We start from the raw sequence: 10,205 nt of genomic DNA on the forward strand, positions 1-10,205 counted from the left end.
AGTTTAGAAAGTGAAATTATGTAGGGTTATGTTGAGAAAAGATGTTTAGAAGCATTAAAATTGAAAATGAAAATTATGCACTCTAAGACCCTATGTTTCAGCCAAGCCAAGATGGATAGGAAGGAGTTGGATTATGATGGTCCCAAGCTCAAATATGGATTCTACATGTAAGATTATGTAGGAAAAGCATGTGGGAATAACGTTAAGAAAGATGACACTAAAACCCTAAAAGTCAAAGATAAGGGTTAAAGGTTTGAGTTGAGTTATTGAAGTTGTTTTGAATTGATACTTCGCATGCCCCGATTATGTGATCTAATAGGAGTTGAGCATTGGCAAGAGAGACTTCAAACTCAAGGGAAGAGAGGCAAGAATCAAAAGTTGGAACAAGGTAGAAAAAACATCTAACTTTAATGTTAACTTTGTATTGGTTGTTTGTTATATCTTCTATGCCATGGTGTGGTTGAGCTATTGATGATGATGATATGTGCTAACCTCTTTGCATTTAATGCCTTGGCAATATCCATGAATGATTTTTCTTTATGGTGTGAACATGTACTCTCTTTCCATGGCACAATAGTTAATGTTTGTTATATGATAACCTTGCATTGTTGGCATAATTGTTATTGTGCTTTGCTTTTGAGATTTTCATGAAATCTCATTCTTATCATGTTTCAAAATGATACCAAATAGTGGCTAGACCTCCCATGAGTAAGGGAAAGGATGTGGAGATTCAATGAAGAATTCAATGAAGTGCTATGTTTTCATGAACTTTGATCTAAATGATGTAAATTTGTAGTTTGGTGATGGATGAATGTATAAGACCATGACTTTGTCTCTAGAAGAATATGGCTAATGTATAACTGAATCTTAGTATGAGTGATGTTTAGCTCATTTTGCATAGCTATGGTTTATATTTTCCAAAATTATGCTGACAAGATATAATAAAAGCTTAAAAAGTTATGATTCTATGGTTGTGAATTTTCTAGGCAAGTGAATGAATATGACTGTGATATTTTGGTATGCTTAAATTACACATTCTAAGCTTTAAATAGAGTGGTAGATCACTTCACTTGGAGTTGTGTGCTGAAAGTTATGAATTTTTGAAGTTATGGTAAGAAAGGTGAAAATAGAAATTGACCAAATGAACAATACATTTTGGAGATAAAATAAAGCTTGCATGGAAAAGTAATTAGACCAATGGTATTTTTCTTATGTAAGCAAATAAAAGAGATTCAAAGAGGAACTAGAACCATATTATTTTGATTTTACTAGAATTAGTAATGAATTATCAAAGTTGGCCAAAATTCTTATGTTGCCAAATAAATAGTAAACCAAGAAGAAATTTTTTGAAAACTTGACTATCTAATCTTAATGCCATGTAATGTGGTTCTATTTGCTATAATTTGGTCTCTTATTTGGTTAAGTACTGAGGTGTTACACATGAGCACTAAGTTAAATTACAGTACTACCTCCTATCCTATGACAGATGGGTAGACTGGGAGGATGATTCAAACTCTTGAAGACATATTGAGAGCTTATGCTATTTGAGTTGAAAGGTAGTTGGGATAGTCACTTATCATTAGCAGAATATGCCTATAAGAAAAGCTACAACACTAGCATCTAGATGGCTCTTTATGAAGCCTTATATGGGAGGAAGTGTCGATCTTCACTTTGTTAGATAAAATTGAGTGATAGAACCATAATTGGCCCTAATCTAGTGGTTATCACTACCAAAAAGATTGAGCTGATTAAACAAAAGTTATTAATTGCTCAGAGCCATCAGAAAAGTTATATAGCTCGTAGTAGGAGGCCTTTAGAATTTGATGTGGGTGATCACTTGTTTTTGAAAGTTTCTCCATTTATGAGTATTAGCAAATCCATCAAAGCCAAGAAGTTAACACCTAGGTTTATAGGCCTATATGAGATCCTGGAGAGAATTGAGCCTATTGCTTACCGTATTGCTCTGCCACCATACATATCTAATGTTCATGACATGTTCCACATGGCACAATTAAAGAAGTATCATCTGGATCTATCTCATGTAATCGAGCTCGAAGAAGTTGAGTTATGTGAGAACTTGACTTAAAAGGCAGAACCGAAGCGAATTTTGGATGTGGAGAACAAATAACTATGGAACAAGACCATCTGGCTTGTAAAGGTCTTTTGGAAAGGAATGAGTCCTGGTAATGCTACTTGGGAAATTGAATAGCAAATGTGGTGCGAGTACCCACACTTGTTTCCTTGGTATGTGTTTTTTCTTGTTTGGTGTATGTCTTCATTTGAATTTCAAGGACAAAATTCCTTTTTGGTGGGAAAAGTTGTAACATCCTAGTTTCTAGGGCAAAGGATCAAATTTACCTCTTATAATATTCAAAAGGAGCATTAGGCACCATAATAAAATATTGGGGGCAAAAATACCTATCAACATTTTAAAGCAGGGTAAAAATGCCAATTCTATTAAGTGCTACTAACAGTCATTACTTTTTACTTTGTGGGTCTCATTAAACATAAACATGTCAACACATACCCTCCATTCCTCTTTTCTTTTCTTTTCTCCTCCCCCCTTCTGTCTTTTTGTCCTCTCCCCAAAAATTACAGGGTCGTATCAATCGCTAGAATTGAAAGCCATAAATGTCAGTACTGTCACTGCTACCTTCCGTCGCATTCAACGAAAAATGTCCTTTTTGGGTTTGCTTTATGTTGCGATGGAAAAAAGAAGAGAATGGAAGGGGTCGATGGTGAGGGAGGCATCGATGGGATGATGGTGGAAACCAGGAAGTGGTTGTTCATGAGAAGAAGATGGCTGTTGATGGTTGTCTTGGCTGTCGTTGAATTTTACCACCATTTGTGGTGACGAGAGGTGGTCTCCCCCGTTGCCATAGTTATCACCGATAGAGAGGACGTTTGTAGCCATGGTTTTTGGTCTGTTGATTATTTCCTTGCACGTGATCCTCTATTTCTAGTTTTTGGCCATGGATGTTCTTCTACCAATAGAAATACATAGTCACATTACACTTTATCATCTACATATCACCACCACGTCACCTCATTTGGTCAATATTTTCAAACTAACAGTCAACACTTGTCAATTTAACAGAAGTATGGTCAATTTAACAGAAGTAGCATTTTTTGCCTCATTTTGATTCAACATAGGTAATTTCTTCCAACATTTTATTATGGTGCCTGTTGCTCTTTTTGAATATTACAGTAGGTAAATTTGCTCCTTTACCCTGACTTTTATTCCTAGTATTTACATAATCTTATGAAGGAATTAATATTTGATAAATGATATTTATTTTCTAATTAATTAAATAAGAGAATCACTTGAAATAAGATTCATGAGAATAAAATACATTAAAAATAAAGGAAATTATTAAATAAAACATTAAAATGAAATTAAAAAAGAAAGAAAGAAAATAGAAGTAAATTTGAAAAAAAGGGTTTTTAAAAATGTAATTTTTCCCATTTTAATATGGGGTCCTTAAGTTTAATTTACACCATTTTTTAAAGAGGGACACGTAGTCATTCTTCTTTCGCTTCTCTTGTGTGAGTACTATGGGTTTTAAATTTTAGTGTAAGGTTTTAACTTTGTAGGTCATTGTCGTGCCCGAATCTTGGTCATCTCGTAAAAGGGAAAGAAAGAGGAGTTGCCACCAAAATTTTAAAAGGTTAATTTTAGAAACCCAAAAATATGTGGTCTACAAAAACTGGATAGGGTTCAGGAGTTAATTGTATGTGGGAAAGGTGTTAGGTACTCAACAACACTCATTCAAGAGAACGTTACCCTAAGTCAACTACTCAAAATTAATATGGCCTTTTTATTATATTTTAATTACCATAAAAAATTAAAGATAGAAATGAAGAAAAAAATTTTATTTACAAAAATAAAAATAAATTATTTATAAAGTTGGACTTGACCTAGGATAAGAACCTAGGACCTACGTACCCTTTAGAGGGATCAAACCCACGTAGTTCGGGGGTAAAAATGCGTGTCATTTGGTTGGTATTTTTTAGAAAATATTTATTCAATTAAAAATATATTTTTTGTGGGTTTGTATTTTTTAATATATGAAAGCAAAATTTTTATTTTTATTTAGAAAATATTTTTTGAAAGAAATTTTGGATTATCTTCTCTGCGGAGGTTTCCATAACCTCATACCGGAGAATAATCATTCGAGCCGACGAAGGTTCTAAAAACATCACATGGCTCTAAAAAAAAACATTTTAAGATCACATGTATATATTTTAAAAAGATTTTCTATTCTATTATTTATTTATAAACAAGGTGCCAAATTATTTTGTTTCGTTTTATTTCAAAAGAAAAATTTGCACAACCACATTGGTATTCCTGAGAGACTCTATAGTCTCACACGGTTTACCAATGAATCTAGATACCTGCGGAGGTTCTGAAAACCTCACACAGTATAAATATTAAAAAGAGAAGCACTTTCGAAAATAAAAAGAAATAAAAAGAAAGAACACTTAAAAATAAATCAACATAAAACTCAAGTTAAACATGATGGATAGGAATGGAAATTCATACTTGATGCTCCACTTATCAATTGGCTAAAAAAAGCAATACATTATATAATAAGTGAATAAATAAAAACTATATACACATATTGGTAAAAAGACATGAACCAAAAATAGAATAAATGAAATAAAATGAAAATAAAAAAGAAGAAAGTAGATATCAAAGTGAGTACATACGGGAGATAAATAGATAAATGCATATTTTGACCAAATCAGAAAGAAAGGGGAGTAGTGATAATTAACTAAAATCATGCTAGATTCAACCCTCTAGCCATCACTACTCCAGCTTACAGATGTGATAACAATTACAAGAGCATAGGCTATCCTTGGGTAGAAGAAAGAAGTAGATGAACAAAGGATCTTTCTCTAGTTAGGCCTCCTCTTACTTTCCCCAACCCAACTCATTGCCATGAAATAAGATGATAGAAAAGCTCTCTACCTTGCCTCCTTTTTCACCACAAAATTCTAAGTACCTTCCTCTAACCCTTACTCTCTTATTTATAGGCTCCACCTAGGGTTTTCCAATTTTTCTCTAATTTTTGTTTTTTTATTTTTCTTAATTATGACTCAAAATGCAACTTCCTATTTAAGCACTAAATCATCATCAAATTGTATTTTTTTATTTCAATTTTAATTTTTTTAAAATTTCACAATTATGATCCTAAAAGATATTTCTAAATTGAGGAGTTAATCATCTTAAATGAGAAATCTTTATTTTATTTTCTAATTTTTCTTATTTCCCTCCTTAATGTGTTTACCTCACATTTCCTAAATTGGCTTTTAATTCTTATCTTTTATTTTATTGCCATTTATTATTAGATAGATATTCTTATTTAGTTTTTCTTTTTTGATTTGCCACATGGTGGACTTCTCAAACTTAGCCTCTAAGAAAGAATCAAGGAGGATATTAATATTTTCTTTTTCTACTTTAATTTTGTTTACATTTAATATTTTTTGTGGGGCCTGGACAAAATTGGGTGTTCACAATTGCCCTTTTTACTTGTTCGTAGGTGAGAGAAGTGAGTTTCTTGCCTGTAAAGCAAGTAAAGACAAGAACACGTATTTTGTTTGGCTAAACATGCAACGCAAGCAGATGGAACCAAGTTATTTGGAGACTAAAGAAGGTCTGGACAAAACACATTGTTCATGCCCCTCTTTACTTGGTTCATAGGAGAGAAGACAAGGAAAACATGTCAGTAGAATTGAATGTTCACAAAATTTGGAGTGCCTATTTGTATAAGACTTTAGTAGATGCCTGTCATTACAGAGTTTTGGAAGGGGTGCCAGCCAGTAGTAGGGTTTGAAAGGTGCCAGCCATTACTAGGCTTTGAGAGTGCCAGCTGTTACTAGGCTTTAAGAGTGCCTGCTGTAACATCTCGATTTTTAAGCCTAGAAGTACTAGAAATAGCCTGAACGGGATAGGCTACCAGACCCCTTTTTAGTAGAGGTCCTAAAGATGAGAAAGGAAGTTAAAGCAGTTTCAGGGACTAAACTGCAAAGTGAATGTTTTAAGGGACTAAAGGGTAATCAAAGTTAGAGGCTCCAGTAAAGTCTCAAAAGCCCAGAAAGAGAAAAGAGGCTAGATACAGACCAAAGGTTAAGTTAGAAGCCTCAAAGAGATGGTTTTATGAGGTTGAGCCTAAGCAGGGATAAAACCGTAAATTCAGAAAGTTACGGCCATCAGGGGTAAAAAATGGAAATTACTTAGAAAATTCTAAGAAAATCCCAGAAAATGGGAAATAATATTCTAAGGCTCTTTTGTGAAGAGAGATGATGAAAATACCCCTGAGGCAACTTAAAAGGAATTTATAAGTTTATGGCTCAATTTGAGATGTAGAGGTAGATTTAATTGTTTGAGTCATAAGGAAACCTCAGAAAATTATGGTAAAATGGGGATGTATGATCTAAGAGACTATAGAAAATTATAAAATTAGTCTCATCCTCAGAAGACCAGCAAAATGGCTTTAAGAATACTTAAAAGCCAGTTGTGCCGAAAAAGGGCATTTTAAAGAATGATTTTTAAGTGGGGCTACAGGTTGAGTTATGACCTAAGAAAATTCACAGATTTTCTCTAGAATATGACGAATTTTATGATATTTTTGGATGAATTTTTGGAGCTCTAGATTGAATAAAATGCTTCAGTCAAATATTAAATAATTTTGTCCCCTAAATAGGAGACAAAACCAAAGAAAATATCTAAGAGCCATCATGACGATGCTGAGTCAGCGTGCTGAGTCATCAAGCGTAATCATGACACCGACGAGTCATCAAGCGTAATCATGACACCTACGAGTCATCATGCTGAGTCACCAGAAGATATTTATGGACAGTATAAAAATCAGAACGCAGTATGGGAATATTTTAGACAGTCTTTTGTCTACCCGTTATAGTGAAATCTCTACTGCATGACTCAGTAAGGTTAAGTAGCCTGTCAGTAGAGCTAATTATTTTCATCTATGCTCCCTTGAGATGGCGCCATATATGTACCTTTTATTGGCCAGAATTTTAAGAAGAAGTTGTCCCAACGGTACAGGGTAAGTCAGGACCCGAAAAATATCCGTTACGGTGCAAGATTGGCTTGATAGGTGGAGAAATAATTAAGAAAATATTTTTGCACGAATTTTTCATTTATTTTCTCCCTATTTTAATGCCATAAATGATGAAAGGACATGAAAGTGACAAGTGTATGGTTAGATAGGAAAAAGAAAATATTACGTGTACGGCTAGATGTAAGACACGTGTATGGTCAGATGCAAGACACGTGTGAGGTCGGATTAAAGACATGTGGCTTGATGATGTAAGCATGATGTCATCATGATGAGGTAAGCATGATGTCATAGGACACTTGTCACCGTAAGATCAAAAGAGAAAATGGACGGTCCAGATCGAGCCACATATTTTTAAGATCAATGGTCCAGATTCAGTCTGCTTTTCTATAAATACCCCCTCCCCTCCCTACCATTTCGTTCAAGCATAAGGAATCCATGGGGAAGCTCTTGCAAAATGGTTTCTAGAGAGAGAAAGAAGAGGGAGAAAGAAAGGCCAAGTGGTTCCAAGCCAGATCAAGCTCTAAAACAAGGTATGTGATGCTTATAGCACCTGATTTTATGCCTATTTCGGATTAGTTAATGTGCATATCTGATTCTGAAATTTTGTATGCTTAAAGTACACTCTGTGAGCTTTAAATCCATGGGTAGAACACTTCATTTGGATATGTGTACGATTTATGGTGATTTTTCAAAGTTAGGGTTTGAAATCTGGAAACAATATTGAACTTTTGGAAGAGTTTCGAGTTCCGTACATTTCTGGTACTGTTCAGCGTAGAATTGGTTCATGAAACTATTTTTCCTTTAAATTTAACTTAAGGAGCTTTCAGTGAGACTTGGAAGCACTCAATTTGGATTTTGCTAGAATTAATTATGAATTTTCAAAGTTGAGCAAAAATTCTGGAAATTCTGCGTGAACAGTACCCGCGAAGCAAAATTTCCAGATTTGGTATTCTTGAATCTAAGGCCATCTAAAGTGGTCCTAATTGACAAGAAATGGATCTTAAGGATGGGAAATGATAAGATTTATGTTAGAAAAGTTGGAAAGAAAACCCTAAGACTAAGAGAAAGAGTTGAGGTTCAAGAAAGCTAGTCTTGAACTTTATGTAATCTAGTGGTCCTAATGGATTGTATGATCAATGTGCCTATGTTTAGGACCTTTGGAACATCCAAGAGGATGTTTGGTGATGTTGACCGAATGTCCACATGGTTGGAAAGACAAGGGAATAAAAGGAAAAGCAAAGGGAAAGCCATGTTACAAGTTAGTGAACTTACCTATACTGTGTGCTTGATATGTATGCTTGCATGATGTGATTGTGTTGCCATGATGTGACTAAGCTATGATGAAATGTTTGCAAAGTTATGTTTGCAAGTTTATGTTATGTTTTGCCTTGGCAATGTTATGGAAGCATGAAATGCTTTAGCTTACTTTCCATGGCATTCATGTGTTAATGTTATAACATGTCATGCATGTGCATTATGTCTTGTATGCTTATGGGTAGTGTTTGCTACTGAGATTCTCCCGAATCTCACCCCTCCCTAACCAACCATTTAGGTCAATCAATGATGGGCAATAATGGCATGAGAAACAAGGGAGAAGTAAGCGCAGAATTATTCTTGTTAATGGATGAGACTGTTGATAAATGTATAATTCTACTATTTTGTGAACTATGTTATGGATGCCAATGATGCCATGTATTTAATTATAATATTTATGACATGAATGAAAGTGTATGAGCATGAATGGGAAAGAGTAAGGCCATGTTATGTATGCCAAAGAAATAAAAAGAATTAAAGAGATGTTAAGGGATAAAACGTAAGTCCTGGAGCAGTGAGTTTGTAGCTCCAGTTTGACCTATCAAACGAGTGAGTTAGGTCATAAGATTTGGCAAGCAAAGAGATCTAATATTTCTCTTTAACATGAGGGCTAGTTTGCCCGATTCCAATAACCGAGAAGAAAGTTATGCCTTTCCAAAGTTAGGCAAAAATACAGTAAAATCCGAAAATGACCAAATGAACAGTAACTTTTTCAAAGGAAATTGAGCTCAAATTTCAAAGCAATCAGTTCAGAAACTATTTTTCCTCAAAATTTTATCCAAAGAGCTTTCTGTAGAACTTGGAATCACTCAATTTCAATTTTTCTACAATTAGTTATGAATTTTTGAAGTTTGCCACATTTTAAGGTGACAATGTGATTGAGCTCAAGATATTAGTTTCTTTTCATATCATTATCCATGATTTTGTTATACTTTCTGGTCCTTTTTAATGAAAATTGTGCTTAACTGAGATTTATGGTTCTTACTTTAAGTTAGTGTCATTTTGATGATTAAATTGTCATAATTGGTTGTTAATTGGATTCAATTGACTTCTAGGACAATTGGTACTTCAATTTGTTACTTTTTTATTGTAGGACACTAAAGATTTGGGCCAGAATTGAAGAACTCAAGGCAAAAGAAGCAGGAAAGGACCCTCTGCCTAAGTTCGCCGCGGCACACATCTCACTTCGCCGCGGCGAAAACCCATCCGTGAAGAAAGGTCTCTCTGCCATGTTTCGCCGCGGCGAACCCATTCTTCGCCGCGGCGAACCTCTCGAAGTAGCAAATCTCAGACCCGACCATTTCAGGAAATTTTGACCTACCCATGCCCAGAAACCGACCCATGCACGTAAGTTTCGGGTTAGAAACCCTATTTTGGGTATGATGAGAGGAGATGACCATTATTCAGCCACCACCTTCGTATCTTTCATCCTCTTCTCTCATTTCCACCTCAGAAACCCTAATCCCATTTCCATTTCTTCCATCTGCTGCTGCCATGGCTGAAGAACAATACCTAGTTGGAGTTGGTTTAAGAGTTATGACTAGCTAAGCTTCTCAACTCTTGAATATGGTGGAAGGAGCATGAGTTCCAAGAGCTTCAAAGGGGAGTTAGCTTCATCTATAAGTTCTAGTTCTTTGTTTATGAATTTCTAGGTCTTAGGATTTGTAAATTTGGGCTGAACTATTCTGATTATGGTTGTAATCAATTCTGGATGATTGTCTTGTGTATTGGATTATTTAGTGTTGAATTTGAGCTTCAATACATGTGGTTACATGTATGTTTCTATGCAACTCTTTTGATACTCTCTGT

This window comes from Neltuma alba, unplaced genomic scaffold (assembly GCF_004799145.2).
Source record: "Neltuma alba isolate B1F8T4 unplaced genomic scaffold, ASM479914v2 tig00010423_pilon, whole genome shotgun sequence".
NCBI lineage: Eukaryota > Viridiplantae > Streptophyta > Magnoliopsida > Fabales > Fabaceae > Neltuma > Neltuma alba.